This window comes from Aythya marila (genome assembly GCF_965140915.1).
Source record: "Aythya marila genome assembly, chromosome: 3".
Taxonomy (NCBI): Eukaryota; Metazoa; Chordata; class Aves; order Anseriformes; family Anatidae; genus Aythya; species Aythya marila.
The window spans coordinates 11,218,051-11,235,533 of NC_139044.1; the positions used below are offsets into that span (position 1 = coordinate 11,218,051).

Below are 17,483 nucleotides of genomic sequence, written 5' to 3' on the forward strand. Positions count from 1 at the left end.
AGCATGTGGTTTCTCAGAAGAACTTGCTGAGTTGTGTTGCTTTAAAACATTTTGTGGGAAATACGTAAACCTGCCTTAAATGATAAGAAATATACTGAGCTCATGTCTCTAGGTTCAATTTTGTCAATCTTTAGGCTATATATTGAAGGTCTGCATTCAGACGGAGTTCTCTTAACTTCAGTGGATCAAGGAAGAGCTTTTTTGTCTTCAGGAACACTTTCCTTGCTTCCTGGTAGGCTTACATTAGCAAGACAGCAATCTGACTCCTAGTATTTCATTAGGGTGAGTGGTGTGACTTACCATCATCGTAAATGCAAGGGCAGGCCGTGAAGCTGCCTGCTGAATATTTTAATGCGGTGTAGCAGTGGCTGCACACTGACGACTGCTGGAGAAGTGCTCGACCATGGTGACTCACTATCCCTGCGCTATTTAAAAGACTATTTAAAGTCTTTTGTCTTTGGATGTTAAATTTTTGTTTTCCTCAGTGATGCAGGCTCAAAGGCAACAAAGAGTAACACAGATTCTGGAGAACATGGTATTTTGGGGGAAGGAAGCGGGGACACTGTCATGGTACAGAAATACCTGTTACTGCTTTTGAAAAATGGATGTTGTGACTCACACACTTAAATATCTTCAGAGTACCTCTGGTTGTAACTGAAGACTATGAACTTAAAGAAAACAGTTGCAATATCCAGCTGGATAGTTTCTTTTATCTGAAGGTAAAATTTTTCTGTATAGATAACAAATTTTAAATTGAACCTAGTGATACCTTGAAAACTTTCAACTGTCTATCAAATATTAATCATAATTTCCTTAGCTCTTGATTTTGTTAAAACTGGACTATATTGTCAGGCCAAATTTGCTTGTGTGATTATAAAAGTATGGCTTCTGATCTAAGTCTCCTTGGTTGAGATACTCTACCCTTGGCTTTTTTTGGTGAAAATACATGCAATAACACCAAAACTTTTATTTGAAATGACCATACGTAGTACTTCAATGGCTGTGTTTTACTGATTTGTGATGTTATTCCCTCCATGCTAACGTTACTGTAGTAGTATTTTCTTCATTTTCTGTTGAAATTTCAGGAAAAAGCTTGAAGATTGTGTTCATTTCTCCCCTCTGTCCAAGTAAAAGTTAGGGAGGGCATCCCTAGCACTGACTTCAATACTTTTTGAGAATGACCTTTGTGTTTTTAGATGTTAGTGCCCATACAGAGGTAAATGGATGGCTGTTGCATCCTCTCAAGTGCAACTGCCTGTTTATTTTTATAAGCAGAAAACCTCTTATCCAAATTGGATTAGAAGTGTAGGAAGTAGAGTATTGCTCTTCTTTAGATATGTTAAATCATGCATTGCCCATGGGATTATAAAGGAGAAGAAAAAAAAAGATAATCAAATAGCATGGGATATTTTTTTTCCTCTGAGCAGTAACAAAGTGGGAACGGATAAGTGATCTAAGGAAACATGAGGAGGTGGAGAAGGTATTTGAACTTCATCTGTTTGACTTGCTGGCTGTGAAAGAATAATAACGTGGAAATCTAAGTGTACAAAAAGTTTGTTTTTTTGTTTGTATAGCAGTGTATTAGCATAAAAACTAGTTAAATGTATACATCAAGAGACAGCTTTTAATATATTGGGAGACAGCAGCATATAGCTTTATCAGGAATTTATCACACATGCAAAGTAATCAATTCTTATTTTCTGGATTGTTGCTTAAAGTAATCTTTGTTGTTTGGGCTCAGGTACAGCAAAGCCATGCTTGAATGCCAGAAATATGGGAAACTGAGGAGCCAAATCAGCCGTTTACTTATATTGTAGCCCCATAGATATCCTGTTGGGCCACTGTAAAAAACTGACACTAGGCTTGCAAAGAGTAGGCAGACCTCTGACATCTCTCCAGAGGTATGTAGGTCATCTGCTTTTATATGTAAATGCTGGAGGTGATACCTTTAGAAAGGACCAGGTTTTGTACCTTACATAAAGACTGTCCAAGGTTTGAATTTAAGAGGAGGAGGAATACAGTAAGATGGTACATTTATTAGCTGTGATTTGCCGAATATTCATGCATGAACTACAGACTTGGAAAATTCACATGCAAGGTTTAGGAGAGCCAGGTGGAGGTTATCCACAGTTTTTTGTTGTTTTTTTTTAAACTGGAATTGCAGATGAACTACAGTTGAAATGGTGAGTGTAGTCACAGGGTGGTAAGGAATTTAGGATAAAGCAGAGGGAAACGCTATTGGATGAACTTGGCTTTTGTGTTTCACAGCCTCCCTAAGTGAAAAGGAACTTCCCTTATTTTAAGATATCCATTTGTGTGATGGGGGAGTTCAATAAAAACTATATTGAGTAGTTTTTAAATTTTGTCCTTTAAGATCTTTTTTTCCTAGTGAATGTGGAGAGACAGCATGCTGTAGCTGAATTTATGTAAGTGAATGCTTACATTTCCTCTTTCTGTCCTTTTCTTTTTTTTTTAATCTACGTGAAATGTCTTTTCTTTCTAAAAGTGAAGCAAAGATGTGTTAACACTTCTAGCAAGTCTGTGAACTTTCTCTGAAGAAGTCCCTGGTCAGGCAATCTAACTTTGTGGGAATGAAAACTTTCAGGTATTGCAGGTTCAGCTAGTTCTACTAGCAGGTACCTTAAAAGTTTTGCAAGCAGGAAAAATATGACTTGGAAATGAATTTGAATTGGGCCTCTGTTCCTTAATTTAGGGAAACCATAATACCTGAAGCTCAGCGAATCTGAGCTCTGCTCTTCAAAGAACTTAAAACTACAGCTGAAAAATTCTTTGAGGAAGTACTTGAGCATGGCGTATGTTAATTGAACTTGCAGATATGGCATGTGACTTGTTGTGTTTTCAAGATCCAGAAATGTTCCTGGAAGACTTAAACTAAAAAAAAAAAAAATCATCAACAACAAAAAAAGTACTTTGACAATAGCTGTGTCCAGGCACCTGAGAAATTCAAGCTTGCTGTCTTGGAAAGAAGCCCAGTGCAACTGCATCTGCATGTTTCTGACTTAGTAGATGGCTTACATCAGATTGACCTTTTGGGAAAATTAGTTTTATTCAGATGATGCCTTACTTATCTTTCCAGTCCTGTTTTTTGGGAATCCAGCACTTCTTATGCCTCCTCAGACCATTCTTGGGAAGCCAGACATAGGACTATCTAAAGAGAATGCCCAAATAAGATACTCAGAAATTGACAATGATTGCTGTCAATACAGTTCTGTAATGCCATTGCTGCACTATTAAAGGGGGCAATGTGTTTGTGAAGCTGTTGTGAAACACAGGGGATGCTGTGTCTTAACCTTTCAAAGTCTTAATCGGCCCAAACGATCTCCAGTGTGTGTACAGCAAGCTCTCTGCAGTAATTCTTGCTAATCATTTTGTTTTAAGTAAACGTTGAAACAAACTGTCATAGGAAGGCTATCAACAAACAAGAAGCTCCAGGTCGATCTGAAAAACTGCTTGTCGTTTGCAGTTCTCCAGCATTCAATGTACCTTCCCTATTTCCTAAGGGAAGGCATGTCTTGAGAGGCCTCTTCATGCCTAAAGCTGAGTCTCTTGCAGTAATAACGTGACATCTGGTAAGCCAACTCCTGCTCTGAGCAGGAGGTTGGACTAAATGACCTCCTAAGATCCTGGAGTGCTCTTTGATTCTGTGGAGTTCTCTATAAGAAGTTGACTCAGCCTTCTGGAAACATGTAAGGAGCATTCTAATTCTGGTGCACGACAGAAGGGCAAAGGTGTCAAACCTGTAACATAGGTGGCTTGTTTGAAGGTGACCTGCATTTAAAAGCCTTTTGATTCTTTTATTTTGAATATCAAACAGGTATTGTTGTTAATATCACTGGAGACTTTTCAAGGTAACTTCTATTTTTATATCTTACATCATAGAATCATTAAGGTTGGAAAAGACCTCCAACATCATCTGGTCCAACCATCACCCTACTACTACTGTCACCCACTAAACCATGTTCCTAAGCAGCATCATATTGCTCCATCTAGAATCACTTTAGAATTAGATCCAGGATTAATTCTTGACTAGTTCTATTGAGTATCAATAGTCCTGCTGTCGTGTAGATACTTTTTTAGTCTTGTCTGAGATTCCTTCAGCTTCTAGTAAGGTTTACTATGAGCTTCTTTCGCGGTCCAAAGACGAGTGATTTTGCATGCTCTTTTTTTGGTGGGGTCTCTTCTCAATAGGAGTTTGAAAATACTGAGTTAATCCAGTGCCAAAAGCCTCGTGCCTACTAAAGCAGAAACCAGCCTGCACTCAGAGGGCCAGTTGTGTTTTCAGTCTGCCAGGTGGGATGCACATCAATGGCAACAGGCTGTCCTTGAACCAAAGAAGGACTTCCCTGGCGTACCGCAGGACAACACATTCAGAGATCTAAGAGTGGAATAGGACATGGTAAGAAGTGCTCGTTAGGCTCATTTAATGGCAAAGGATGACTCGAGTCATGGGAAATACCTTGCTGCAGTATGATGAGTTGTTGCCTCTCTGTGACTAGGCTAGTGCAGCTTCAGTGATGAATTGCTCCACAGTTGCCTAAGGCTTGCCATGGTTGTTGGATGACAGATGTTGTAGAGTTGGCGAAACCTTTTGAAGGAAAGTTTGCTGTGCCTTAAGAAATTGAGAGTCTGCTTTGTTCTTTTACTCGGCTGTCCTGCAAATCGAGTTAGCTTCTCCAACCCCTTCCAGAAGTGGTCAGTGTAGAAGAGTTCATGAAGTTGTACCATCTACTCTTCATGTTACAGCAACTTGAGATACAGCAAAGCATTCTTCTCTGAAAGCTCTAACTACAACAATGGACCTTTTGTTTGCTTGGCCCTTACAAGAATTTTCTTCTTGCTATTAGGCACCACACAGTGGTGCAGGGAATTAGGTCATTTCCTTCCCTCCTCCTCTTCCTGCAGATGACTCGATTAACATTTCTATTGTATACTCTAATTAGCATGTTCTTGGCTTCAGGCTGCTTTCCCCCCATAATCTCCTTAAAACACTGTAGTATGACTTTATTAACTGTATAACATGGGAACTCCTTGCGCAGAGATTACACGCGATGTAACACAATGAAAGATTAATGGGGCTGGCAAGTCGGTAATCTGCCATCCTTTCTTCTCCCCGTGTGCACCCTGGGCTAGATAGACCTCTGGGAACCCCATAATAGAATCAGCACTTCCTGATGCATGAGATTTGCCTTTTCCTGGGTATCATTGGCTTTGATCAGAGTTCTGCCACTGACCTGGTGGGAAATGGAGTCAAGGTGGCGTACAGTGCATGTTTGGCATTCAGCATTGAGTGTATTTCCCCTTGGGACTATTACAGATCCTGTTCTTCTAAGGTTTTGCTATTCATGTTCTTTAGTCTCTTCTACCACACCCTATGCGCAGTGGTTTTAAACACTTATCCTGTGTTTGGGTCTTTATTCCATTCCCTGCCTGTTTCATTAAATAAAATTATCAACAGGCACATCTTTAAAATGTCTCTTGAAGCTTAGCATTAGCATACTCATCAGGGGAACTCTAGGATGAGGAATTTGCCACTTGAATTTCTCAGCTGTCCACACAGAAGAGGATATAACATCACCCTTTGTCCATATCCGTGAGTCTGTCTTTTTAACTGATACAGCTAGAAATGCATTCCTCTTAAAAGCTCGTTTTGAATGTCATGTGGAATCACGTAATTATATCAAACTGTACAGCATCTGCTTGTGAGTCAGATAGAAGAACATGACGATACAGCCCTTTATTTCTTTAACAACTTCAAGGAAAGAACCTCCCCTGCAGCTAAGCATCACTTCTTGAAATTAGCAGCGATATCTTGGGCTACAGATTTCATTGTTTTAGTCTAGCAGGGTTGACAGCATCTCTGATCAGGGAAAAGTCAGGTAGCTTGCCTAGGGAGAGCACACTCAAGGCATTTGCTTCTACTCCTTGAGGCAGACCGCCCTTCTTATGTGGAGTAGAAATCCTTAAACCTTCCTCTTAATTAAAGTCAAGAACAGAGTAGGACATGGCTGTGGATAAGCACAGGCAGGGAAATAGTATTTCATCTGATGCAGCCACTTCGTGTGCTAGGTCTAAAGTAAACCCAAATAAACTCTGCTTTTAGATGGGGGCATGGTACATCCAAGCAGCTGCTCATTCTGCAACTTCTTATGTGACTGCAGAACACAGCAATCCACAGGCTTATTGACCTGGGTTCTAAACAGCTGTAAAACAAAGAAATAAAACAAAGCTCTTAGAAGAAGAAACTCTTAGAAGCCAATTAATCTTAAATTTGCTTTCTAGACTGAACGCTTTTTAAACAGTGCAACTCGAGCGTTACGACTGCTGTGAGAAAAGTATTGCAGCCGCAGAGTGTCAATGCCAATGTCACTTAGCACTGTGCCAGTTTGGGGTGCTCCTGTGCACAGAGAGCCAGGAGTTTGACTTGATCCTTGTGGGTCCCTTCCAACTCGGGATATACACCGATACAGAGCACCTTTTGTACTTTTATTGCTGTACCTGTATGTTAAGTGATACTAACACAGTCCTGATGCTTACTTTTTTTCCTTTTCAAGTCCTGATTAAGACAAAATTAAAACTATTAACCTTGTATAGGCCAGAGGGCAAAATGTAGAAGACTTGAAGGTGATGGGGGAAGAGGGATTAGGCAACTCTTCCACCACACTGAAAGGTGCCATACCAATCAGTGGAAAAGTGAGGCTTGTGTGATAGCAGAGTGAGGGTGTTGATTTTGGCAGGGAGGAGGGCCAAACTTGAGTCTCAAGATGTGGCTTGATGAGGTTCATTCGGAAGGTTCTGATCTCACTAGCTTTGGTGCAGCAGGTTTAGAGAATAAACCCACAAACAGATTTAAAAAATGATTTGGGTTAAAATAGTTGGGGTTTGTGTATGTTGGTTTGGTATCTTTTTTTCTAACCACCTTCTCAGCTGAGTAATCTGACAGCTGTGATAATGACCATACCATTTCAGATCGATATTGAGTAGCATGGTGGCGAGGAGTGGAATGATGGAATTTGCACATCAGTGCTTCTCCAAAGTGCTCCTCAGTGCTTAGTGGATGCAGCTCAGTCACTTCTGTGGAGCAAAGTGTGCTTAGTAAACTATGACAGGGTGAGTGGTAAGTGTCTTTTAGCCTCTATGCAGTTTTATGATCAAGAATATCCTATGGCAAGGAGTTCTGTAGTTCAGTCTTTCAGGTGACGAGGTGATGTAACAGCACAGCCTGACAGTATTACTTTGGAGAAGATTAGCTGTGGAGTACAGTTTGAGGAGAGAGGAAAAAAAGGTAAGCATTAACCTCATTCTCAGCAGTGAAGCTTACTGATGTGGAGTCGCAACTTATGCTGTGTTACAGCATTATGAACAAGAAGCCAGTTTGCCAGTGCTTAGCTTTGAGTGCTCCTGTGTAATCAGGAGCCTTCAGTTCTGCTGGTACAGCTGTTTGCACAGCCATGCTGCGAGCCCAGTTGGGAAACAGATCCGGCCGAAAAACAACTGAGCAGGTAAAACCACTTTTAAAAGCATGGACAGCCTCACTCTGAACCAGATCAAGGAAACCAAGCCAGGAAGCTGTGCTTGTAAAGCTGAGGTGGCAAGCAGTGCTATCTGCAGGAAAGAGCAGCAGAAATGGCAGCTGTACAGCCAAGTGCAGAATTTGGGGATGTCGGATGTCAGTCTGAGCGTGTGTCACTTGAGCCAGGGAAACCATGTGCGACTGCTTGGCCCATTACAATTGCAGTGTGAGACCTGATGTAAATGTTAAGCTACTGCATTGTATCTCGCTTGCAGCAGACAAACATTTGCATGATCAGTTCCACAAGGCGGTAACTTGGACACTGTGGTAACTCGATCACCATTTTATGGCTCAGGCATTTAAACAACTGCATCAGGCCAGTGGGTTAGATTATTTCAGCTGTAGGGGAATACAAAATGAGAACCTCGCCTGGCACATGCAGAGTTACCTTTCCAAATGTGCATCCTGTAGAAATAAGATGCTGTAGCATCTCTGGCCAAGTGATTCCAGTATCTAAAAGCAGCTCTACTCAGGTGGTGTCTGCAGGTGTGTTGTGTCCAGCTCTACAGTATTAGTGAAAACAGGGCTAGCAATACCTGAAGGCTTTCTGCAGTTTTAATTCTTACTGCATTAAGAAATCACTTTTTGTGTGGGAGGTGAGAAAGGCTAGCTGGGCTAATAAGTGATGATTTAAATAAAAAGAAAAAAAAGGTATAGCCTGCATGGGTACAGTTATGTAAGAGGAGCTGACAAGGAAATAGAACAGTGTCTCTCTGTGAGCCTAAACCGAAGAACTGCTGGGGATCTGGGCTGCAGGATAGCTTTTAACACACCCTCTACTTCCTTTTTCCCTTTTTGGGGCCAGAGATTGATGAATTTATGGCACAGCAAGCAGGATGCAGGCTGTGACTTCAGCCAATGGTGTGCAGTGTGGTGGTGTTTACCTAGCTTACGTAAGGCAGAGCCAGCCCCCGGTTAGTCAGAATGCGTTCCCCACTGCTTAAGTAAAAGCACACGGCAGAGGCACTCAGTCTGGCAGTTGCTGGGATTTAAAGGAGTTGGTGGATTTTGTGTCTCTTAAACAAGACTGAAGGCTTTTCTCTACAGTGTAGAAATACTGAGAGAACAGAAAGATACTGGTAAGTGCTCTGCATGCCATCGTTTTTACGTTCTAGTGTTGCACTGTTTCAGTCTTTATAAAAGCCTTCTCAGCCACGATATTTTTTAAGAAGTTCAGTGATATGGCTGAAGGGAAATCTGAGAACAGGCAGCATGTTTGCAGGCTGCTTTCCCACCTCAAACAAGAAGAGACATTTAAAGTGCACAATGTACTAAATGCATCTTGTTCACAAGAAGTCAGTCGCTTCTCATTTTTAGTGTGCGGAGCAAGATGCCTTGAAACTGTCGGTGTTATCTAATAAATCATACCGAGGGGAATTTCTCACAGAGCTGTTAAATATTACTGTTGTCTGAACCAAAAGCGGTTTAAATGTAATTATAACTCTTATTTGTGCAAGATGATATAAGACACTGTGTGAAAAAGCTTGAGCGTAATAGAGACATCTGTTCAGTTGATACTTTGGTACATAAACTGCCTCGTCAGGAAGTCAGAAGCTCAGAAAACAAAACGGTAATGTTCAGGTCTGCAGAACAAGAAGTCATTGTGGTTTCCTGCAAGTACAGGGTTCTCAGCTATGTATTCTACTTCAGGTGCATCATACAGCAGATTTCCCTGTGCTCGGTAATCAAAGCATAAAAAGCTCCATCTATTTGTGTAATGGCCCTTTTAAAAATAAAATGCCTGTATTTTGGTATATACTCTCCATCTGTATATGGAAGTTGTGATTCTCTCACTGAATTGCAGTGAATGTTGGGATTGCTTATTTTTGAGGTAATACCGTGTAATTTGTCTGAAGGCAGCAAGAGTATAATTTAAAAGGATCGTGACTGCAGAGTTCTCTGTCAGAAAATTAGACCTTCCTTTTGCCACTTTGTACCACCATTGTACAAGTTTGTTTTCCTGATTCTGCTTTCACAAGGCACTCCATAAAGATATAAAAAGGTAGTGCCATGTTTAATGAACAGATAATGTTGTTATCAGTATGCCTGTTATACTTTTTTATATAAGCCGTAATTATGAAGCCATAAATAATCTTTAGTTGAAAATTTGAGTATGAAATAAAAGCTCTTAAATAGTTTGTAGTAACAGTCTCAGTGCAAATACAACCAAAAACTGGCATATAAAGTTGCAAATTAATCTTCATAAGTAGCTTGTTTGAATTACTTCCACTGGCCTCGTAGTTTAGCTAATTCAACAAATGCAAACTGTAGTTACTTGCTCTAGTGCTGCAGGTTGTTTGTTTTTTTTTTTTTAAAGCTTATTGGTTGCTTTTAAACTTTCCTTTACCTTGTATGAGGTTGTACGTTTTGTCACTGATATATCTGAAAGCTGACTTGGTGGGCATGGGTGGTAAGTGTGCGTGGAAATGTGGCAGTTTAACTGGTGAAGAACTTTTTTCTCAGCTAATTAAGGTTATGGATAATATTGCAGTGACAGCTTTAAAATAGCCACCCTGTGCTAAAAGACAAATGTTTTCGGCTTCCCACACACAGTCTGAATTACATCATTTATAATCTGTAGGAGGATATCGTGGTTTCCTCAGGGGAGGATCAGCTGTTACTTTTCGTAACTGAAAATGTTGGATTTCTTTTTTTTTTTAAAAAAGAGAATATTTTCAGAATTGATTTTTGTCAATCTGCTAGGGTGGATCATTAGCTGTTACATAACTCTTTCAGTTTTAATATGCCTGGCCCTGCTCTGATCCCATCAATGGCAATTCAGAATTACAGAAGTGAAGGCAGCAGAATTCTGATTGGAATCAAGCCCTGTGCGTAGAAGGATTTTCCATCTTCTGAAAAGGAATGCTATTTTTGAGTACTGCCATAAAGTACAAGTTTTCATGTAGGCACTTCTATTATAAGTCTTCCTCTAAACTGTTTTCCTGAACAAAGATGCTTGTCCTCACGGCATTGTTCCCAAGCTTCATAAAATTGCTAAGAGCTGCTCAGATTTGCTTCTGCGACTGAAACCGGACTTGAAGCAGCACGCTGGATGCCAACCCAACTAAAACTGCTACTTCTTACACTGGAAAAGGTTAGCTGTAGTCTTGGTGCAAAGCAGTAGACTTGCTCATGCGCATCAAGTTAATGCCCCTGTGGAAGTGTTTATAGGCAACATGCTTTTTTTTTTCCTGCTAAGATTCTTGCATGATATGTTTCCAGGCTTACCAGCCTACCAATGGCAGATGTCCCCAATAAAAAGATGCTTTCATTCTGTTTGAGAATGAAAAACCCCTCTATTGGGATCTTACAGATGTTCTCAAGGCACAGCAGCAGATAGTTGTTTGCATTGTTTTGTGCTTGGTATCCTGTGAGGGAGAGGCTGCTCATTTCAGAGTTTGGCCTTGTTGTCTTATTTTCAGTACTTTCATATCATAAGACACTCTCGTGTATATAGCAGATGACTAAGCTTATTCAGAGGTTATAAAAGAAAAGGCAAACAGTATAGACTAAGGAAAGAATAAGCCATACAAAACCTAAAAGCTGAGATAAATTTCCACATTCCCAAGGCTAATTCTGTACTTTTTTAGATGCTGAAATAATTCCCTTTTCTAGAAAGGAGGGGAAAATTAATTATCCTCCTGTAGAGGAGGAAAAGTAGCACTACTGATCTGAAGGGACGGCACGACTTGAATACTTAACAGCTGTTTTGCTATACCTTTCCCATGCATCTGCGGTGAAGGATGTAAGCTGTAGACAGAATCTGACTAATCTCAAAAGTGAAAGATAAAAACATGCTGAACCTAAAGTTCCAGGTATGTGTGTGAAGGAAACATGAGCTTATTTTTAACTAGAAACTGGGTGAAAGATGAAAACACGCAACACTCTTCTGTGACTTGCATGTTCTCCCAGGCAATCACTCCAGTAAAACCATTTTAACAGAAGAAGCTTTCAGAAGGAAGACAGTTAAAGGAGAATAACTTTCCAGTGCTGGTTTAACCATCAAGTAGAAGAAAGTGATTTCCCAATCTTTGCCTTCAAAACCGCGGTGATGCAAGGAGCTGATTCCTTGTTGCTTACACCAGTGTGGATCAGCAGTAACATTATCAGTATCAACCGAGTGACACTAATGCAAATGACAAGTACATCCCCGCAGAAAGCAGGCACTTTGAAACATGACAACCTGTGAAGGTACCAACGTTTCAAGACTGAGAAAGAATATCTTTGAGTGGGTCTTACATGACAGTCCATCTTCCACAACGTGCTGCCACTCCAGGTACTTCATATGTGTGCAGTGCTGTAAACTGCTGTGCTCATGTTTACCGTGTTCCTAAATCCAGCAACCTGAGCTTGATCAGGACTTCTAATCAAGCAAGGAGGTAGTCTGCTGGGAATTACATTTATTTTTAACTTCTCTCTGCTTGTTTATTGCTTCTCCCTTCTTCCACACTTGCAAATACCTTCATCTTGAGAGACTAGTATTCCACACAGATTTTTGGCTCGTGGTTACCTTAACTTTGATATTCTAGTCCTTTAAATCTGAAAGTGAAGATTTCATCTCTGAAGGAATAAGATGTAACCATAGGAGAGAGTATGCAGTACTTAAATATTGTGTATGTGCTCAGAAGGGTTTGCTTTCCAATCTTGCAGTCACAAGATTGCCTAGTGAAATTGGTACGAATGCTAAAGAACTTAAACGTGTAAATGGATGCTGATGAACTTGGGTGCTAATTGTGTTTAGTCAGGTAATGGCACTATTCAATGTGAAGTCTTCTTTTGAAGAACAGTGTGGTGCTTCACATCTAAATAAAGCTCATGATGTACATCTAGCTGATCAAAAGTGCACCTCAGGTATGTATTTCAGTTTATTCCTAAAATGGTGTTGGGCTTCCTGAAAATGAATTCTAGTCCTAGAATAATTTGGGTTGGGAGGCTGCCTGGTCCAGTCCCTCTGCTCACTGGGACAGGCTTAGATCAGGGTGTTCAGGGCTACGTGCAGCTGAGGTCTGAACATCTCCAGGAATGGAGATCCCACAGCTGCTCTGGATTTTTTCCCCTAAGAGCTAATCAGGATTTTCTGTGTTGCAGCTTGTTTGTTGCCCTATTCTGTCCCTGCATACCTGTGAGAAGAGCTGGGGTCTATTTTGTCCATATCCTCCCTGACTTAAAGCAGAATTGCTGAGTGAAGAGACGAGATGTTGCAAGGGTTGTAAATGGAGAACTGCAAATAGCAAACTGTATAAAAACGTCGGTAGGCAAGCTATCTTGTGCTTTATTTCTGTAAGCAAAAAAATAAATAAAAATCCAAACCCTAGAATATGTAGATATAGAACATAAAGTAATATTATAAAAATGGAAAAATATCCCTTTTCTGCATCTGAATCAGCATATTTTTATTTTAATTTACTCATTGACAGAGGACTTCTTTTTATACAGTGAAAGTGTTTTTTTAATGCAGTATTTTAGAAAAGGGCTAGTCTGGCACTAGCTACAGTTGCTAACAGCCTATAATGCTGGCTCTGTGTTTAGAAAATGATGGTAATTTATTACAAAGAGACTTTTATTCTAGTATTTTTAGCTCACAGCAGAGTGTTTAATGAATCTCTGCTTGGGCTCATTGAATTTATGTTCTCCCCTCCCCCTGCCCTATTTTAACCATTAAGATACTGCTATTCTCGCTTCAATTCTGAAAGCTGCACTTAGTCTTCTAAATAGCAAGCTTATTCACTAGGTGCTGTGCCCCAGTGCAAACAAGACCTGAAGCCTTTCTATAGGAGCCAGTAAAGACTTGTCGTGAATGTAGTCTCATGATCAGGAAAGACAGTGCAACAATTGAGGATGGCTGCTAAACTAAAGCTGATAATTCAGCCAAAATTCATTATATCTCTGGGTCCCCCACTGGAAATAGTATGTTAGTGAAAGCGCCCAGCCTCTTAAACTTACATTTGCCGTGAAGCATGGAAACACTGTTTTTATGTCCTCAAAGACTTAAACCTTGGCGGATAGGAAGTGAAGGAAGACAAATAGGTCAGATCCTGATGTTGGGTTTGACTAGAGCTAATGTATGTCATGAAGCGACTGAAAGCATGTCAGATTTGCAGTGCTCCGTGAGTGAGTCCATTCATTATTACATGCTGCAGCAACACATGGCTTGCTAGGTCTTCCCAGAGAATCGTCTGCCTCCGGATTCTGACTAGTGTGCGAATGTGACAGGAGAGGGGGCAATCCTACACGAATCTACTCAGAAATCTGGAGCTTTCTTTCTGCCATCGCAATCTTTGCCTTCCGTGACTCAACTGAGTATTTAAGAACAAGAAGGCTTGTAGGAAACCGGGTTTTCATTCCTAAATAGAATTTAAAATAGTTCTTCAGTTTAAATGTCATCTCTTTCCGCTCCCTCGAAACAGTTACACATGAGGGTATTGTGCAAGTTACCTTCCATGATCTTTCTCCTGGCTCCAGAGGAACCAGTTGTAAGAACAAAACAGTATTGTTCATGACTTCTTCCTTTTCCAGTTTCTTATTTTGAGACTGCAAGACGCTAACTGGTACCCATTGTGTTTTTGTGCTAACAGCAAAGTTGTGCTCAATGAGCAGCACCTCTTACCAACTCGAGTAATGCCTTTCTGAAACAGTTTTCTCTGTGTGCCAGTTGCTTTACTCACAAGATCTGCTCAGTTATATAATACAGGACTGTTCACAGAGAGGGGTTTTCAGGCTTTAGTCTCCTCTTTGTAGCCGAAGCAGAGATCTTGAGGTGAAATTTTTTTGCTACCGGTTATGCGATTTTGAAAGAATATAGGATGGGGTGGGATCTTGTAGTTAGCACCTTATTCCTCATCAGTGTTTAAGGGTATGGAAGGACTTTCAGAATACTCTGTCTAGAGTATTTCAGAATAGTCTGTTGTTCTGAGACTACATCCATGAAGCCCAATCCACTGATGGCCTGAGATGCTCCTGCAAAAGGAATGGTCGTGGCAAAAAGCTGACTTAGAAGTGTTCGGTTCAAGTGGCCAGTTGCTCGGTTGTACGCTGGCTCTACAGCACCTAGTTGACTTTTTAATATATTTTATCAGCCTTTCCTCACACTTGGAAGAATTCTACTGTAGTACGCTAGAAATAAAAATCAGGCAGGTCATTCTGTAACAAGAAAAGGCCCATTCTGTAACTCTGAGTTGATAGGGAAGAACCACTCAGTATTTCCTTCCATAAGTTCTTACATACTACATCCAGCTTTAAAAGATCTGCTTGCCCACTCTGTTTCAGCAATGGGGATGTTATCCATGGCCTAGAAGACTCCTCTCCAGTAAGTTTTATTTTCAGACGTGAAGTTTTGCTCGGAGTAGTCTTTGGAACCTTGTTGGAAGAATACGATCAGCATTTATTTCCTTTGAGGGGGGGAAAAAGAAGTCTCTTCCTTTTGGGTATGGTACATTAGGGAGATCATAATGTGTGAGAAAAAGCACGTACAACACTGCATTTTTTAGGGGCTCTGAATTTGATACGTGCTTGAACTGAAGCTTCTGGGTGTTAATGGTTGTAAAAGTGATGTGTGCATCTCATAAAGGTTCTGAGATGTGTTTAAAAAAATCAAGTTCAGACATTAAAGCCATGCTTCTGAAAACGTAGAAGCAAGCTGTTTTACGAGTGGTAGCTCTAGACTTCTATTTCTTGAACCTTCATTAAGTCAAATAAGAAGTGGGCTTGCATCATGTGTGCTGCTCCCAAAATAAACTTGTCTGGATTTATTTAACAACAGCAACAAAAGTATTACAGAGGAGCTGAGCAGTAGATGGGGGACACTTTTTCTTGTATTAAGACTTTCTAGTTAACATGTACTGCTGAAGTCTGTCACATGAAACTGTTGGCTTCTTTTTTGGTTTCTGCTCAGTCATCTCTTAAGAGGTTGCTGGCCACCTGTTCAGGTGATGCTTTAAAGTAGAGTCTCCCTTAATTGTTCATGTGTAATTAGTTTTGAAGAGGATCAGAAGCTGACTAGATGTATTTTTCTATCCTATTTTTTTTTAGCTTTCCGTGACAACATTCACTTGGATGATGAGAGGGGAAGTTATGCCAAGCCTTTTTTGTACTAATGGCAAAGCTTAGTTATTTTTGATGCTTGCCTTCCCCCCTTCTCTGAGTGAACCGATTAGCTCTTATTTCAAACGTCATAGTGTAGGGTGGGTGTTACTCAAATCTTTTACAATGTAATGGTATTTACTACTCCCATGCAATTTCCTCATAGGTGGTGGTACAGATTTCATAGCAGTTTTTATCATTCTTTGAATGCCAATTTAAAGAACAACCTTCGTGCACCTTAACAAAGAAATCAAATGGGACAATCTCTACTTCATGGTGTTATGTCTACAGGCATGAATAGAAGTTTTAAGGCCAAATTTTTTTTTTTTAATTTTTGTTTGTTTTTCAATTTTATGCTTTTAGGGGCAAAACTTTGGGCTTTACCTGGAACAGGTAAAAACAAGCAATCAGGACATGCTTATGATAACATCACATGTGCCAAACAGAAGGACAGTCTTTGCTTACTTTCTTATTTCAGGCAACTTTAAAAATCCGTAGTATTGAGACTTGAGAGCAAAGCAGAAAAAAAAATGGAGAGAAGAATGAAGGATGAAAAGAAAGGTTTCAGTTCAGTCCCCTGGCTGTGTTGTATGGTCATCACAGCTAAAGTTTGAAGGACAGTAAGATGTCCTCAAGTGTATTTGCATGAAGCTCTCCTAAATACATGGGGCAGCAAGAAGGCATGAAGGAACATATGAAGATAACATTGTCAGCTGACTGCAGGTGTGGATCAACATATCCATGCTGAATAAGAATCTGATGGATTGAGAAGGGTTGTTGAGGGCCAAGCTTCTCTGTGGTGAAACAAAGAGAACTGAGAGGGTAGGGATCAGGTCAGTAAAAGTATTTTTGTACCAGCTTCTGAGCAAATGTGAGCAGGATGTCAGACTGCTGCATCCTTTTCTCTGTAAGGGTATATATGAGGGGTAGATAAAATCTGCACAGTGATGTCTTTTCCGCTTAATATCTATTTCTAGGTAGAAGTAAACAGAGATACTACATTGTATTTGTGATCAAAGTCGATGACAGATTACAAGAAATGTTATGTGGGCCAAAAATGTTTATTTGAGCAGAAGGCAGAATATTAACAATCGGTACTGAAAGTACAGAACTAAAAAGCTGAATGGTTTTCTGAGTCAGTATGAAAACTTATCTGGAAGAACCAAGGGAACGGCCTTGTTTCTGTTAAAGGCAAGCTCAAACAGGCTGGCATCAGCTTTGTTCTTTACGAAGCATGTGCTGAATTGGGTAGGTGCTGCAGGAAGGTCGGAAATGGGTTGGGTGGGTCAGAATCTGGAAGTGTTACTAATGAGAAGCTATACAGAATACTAGTGGAAACTGCTCCTCGGAGCAAAAGGAGGACCAAAAGTTGCATTCCGAAAGACCATTCTCAGTAAGAATTACTGGCAATTCCTACAGGACATCTGGTTCAAACAGCTGCTTGTATCACTTCTGTCTGGTTAAACAGAGATCACATGGCATGGCCCAGACTTGTACAGTGCACTCGATATACAGTTGTCATACAAATTCCTCCAACCTGCGGATCCAGACCATTTTTGGAAAGCTCTGAATCACATACATTCTGTGAAAACTTCTACCTCTTTGGTTATAATGTGCTAGTCTTGTTTTTTCTTTAAATTTAATACCCGTCAGGCTCTATTTTTTGATAGATGAACGAACGATGATAAGAGAAGCTATATACCATTTATAGTAAAAACTAGCATGAAGGAAAACTGGATGTTTTATCAAGGCTGTATAGGAATTTTCTAAATGTACTTGTATTTTTTGTGTGCTCTTGTAGTTGTTGCTGGCA

The 17,483-nt window shown here is 40.3% G+C and overlaps 1 protein-coding gene across 3 annotated transcripts in view; it reads left to right on the top strand.

The window, feature by feature from the left end:
* Positions 1–17,483, top strand: part of PELI1 (pellino E3 ubiquitin protein ligase 1) — a 43,820-nt gene that overhangs the window by 17,189 nt on the left and 9,148 nt on the right. Inside the window, exon 1 of one of the 3 annotated variants that reach the window (XM_082757922.1) lies at positions 8,520–8,670. The exons of the other annotated variants lie outside the window; for them this stretch is intronic. The gene's annotated coding sequence lies outside the window, so the exon portion shown is untranslated. Of the gene's footprint in view, positions 1–8,519; positions 8,671–17,483 lie in introns of those variants that run through there. 3 annotated transcript variants of the gene reach the window in all.